Genomic DNA, 2,060 nt, shown 5'->3' with positions numbered 1-2,060 from the left:
GAAGAAATTTTCCTCTGGTCCATAGATCCAAGAGAATTTTTAAGATACATAAATGCTGCAGACCCAAAAAATAGAGAAATGGCAATGATGTGAGAGCTGCAGGTACTGAAGGCTTTGGATCTTCCTTGTGTAGATTTGATATGCAGAATGCTTCTGATGATGAAAATGTAAGATATTAGGATGGTGACACTGGGGACTGTGATATTTATGCCCACCACAATGAGCACTACTACCTCATTGACATAGGTGCTGGTGCAAGAGAGTTGGAGGAGGGGCAGGATGTCACACAAGTAATGGTTGATGACATTGGCACTGCAGAAGGTTAGTCTAAGCATTCAGCCTGTGTGGGCATTGGCTCCAGCAAAGCCCATTGCATAGGCAGCAAGAGAAAGCCCAGAACAGACAGGCTGAGACATGGTGATCTTATACAGCAGTGCTTCACAGATGGCCACGTAGCGATCATAGGCCATTGCGGTGAACATATAGCACTCAGAGATGACAAAGAAGAAAAAGAAAAATAGCTGAATCATGCATCCTGCATAGGAGATTCCACTCTTCTTTGAGACGAAGTTCATCAGCATTTTTGGAGTGAAAACAGAAGAGTAACAGAGATCAATGTAGGAGAGGTGGAAGAGGAAATAGTACATGGGGGTATGGAGGTGAGAATTGAGAGCAATCAGAGTGACCAAACCTAAGTTGCCAACCAGAGTGACAATGTAGATCATTAGAAACATGCAGAAGAGGGGTAGCTGGAGCTCTGGACGATCTGTTAGTCCAGCAATAACAACCTCAGTCACCAAGGACTCATTTCTGAACAGCTCTCTCATTGTGGAAAATCTGAGGGAATAGAAGACATTTTTAATAAAAGATTCAGATGTTTGCTTCCAAACTCTCCTTCATAATGAGAAGATTGAGAGAATTGAAAAGATTGTCTTTGTTTTATGGCATCTGAAAATATTACCACACTCTCCCCCTTAATGTTTCAATCATTGTGTGTATTTTCTAATTAGCAAAATATGGTAAACCAATTCATCTCCTTACTAGAAGATAAAGAGATAAAGTGGCTCAGATATAATCAGCTGCTGAATGTAAACAGTGGAAACAGTACTAGCAGAACTCCTACTCACTCATCTTGACCCTCACCTTTTAGTTCCTATTAATGTTTCCATTATTCTACTAGACTCTGAAATGTCCCTATGCTAACCAGCATTAAAATATTCTCTACGCAGAGCTCTACCATATTGTTATTTTGCTTCCAAGAAGGTAGTCACTTCTAGTCTACATGGTTTGAAGAAACCTCATTCAAGAATCCATGAAGTCAACCACTGCATTGACAATTGTGAGAGACTTCCATGGAACCTTAAAATTTATGGCTGAACATCTATCTCAGTGTTTCTATACATTGTTTTCTACTCCATCCAAGGTAGACAGAGAATGAAGAAGGATGTTGAATGTTCTCTCAAAGCATTTTTCAGCATTTATAGGAGGAAATGAAATACAAACAATTAATTTATGTGCTTGTTATATTGTTAACTGTAAAAAGACTTGACAAATATATTTTTATGATATGTAAGCTCATCACATAGGACTGCTTTCTTTTTAGTATTCTTTTATTTTTGTGAATGAGGGAAAAACACCTCCTTTCTGTGGTGCTGCTGTGATCTTACTACGTCTTCTGGGGCTGTTGCAGCTCACTCGCTACCAAACTGAAAATGACCCAACACAGCCAGGAGAAGATGAGACGAAGGTGGGTAGCAGATAACATCAGATTTCCATTCTGGTGAGTTTCTTGCTTTTATAACACAGCAGCCCTCATTTTTCTGTTAGAAGAAGAGGGGGAAAGGTAACTAGAGAACAAATTTACTCACCTTCCTACTTGACAGTGCCGATTCTATGTCTGTGTGTGACCAAATATCTTAAGGAGGATTCAACTTCATAGGTGTCAGAGAGGACCCGATGCAGTGACAACACCTGCTTGGATAGGCAAAGGAATCACTTGTTGGTCTCACAGTGTTATGTCCCAGGAGCTGTTCTAAAGTGCAGGTCAAATTTCTACTTAC

The 2,060-nt window shown here is 40.0% G+C and overlaps 1 pseudogene; it reads right to left on the bottom strand.

Annotated features, from left to right (window-relative positions):
* LOC101563325 overlaps positions 1-827 on the bottom strand; it is a 40,364-nt pseudogene extending 39,537 nt beyond the window's left edge.
* Between the last annotated feature and the right edge of the window lie 1,233 nt (positions 828-2,060).

The sequence above is a fragment of the Octodon degus genome, unplaced genomic scaffold, assembly GCF_000260255.1.
Source record: "Octodon degus isolate 3935 unplaced genomic scaffold, OctDeg1.0 scaffold00136, whole genome shotgun sequence".
In the NCBI taxonomy this organism is placed as follows: domain Eukaryota; kingdom Metazoa; phylum Chordata; class Mammalia; order Rodentia; family Octodontidae; genus Octodon; species Octodon degus.
This window is presented reverse-complemented; position numbering and strand designations above follow the sequence as displayed.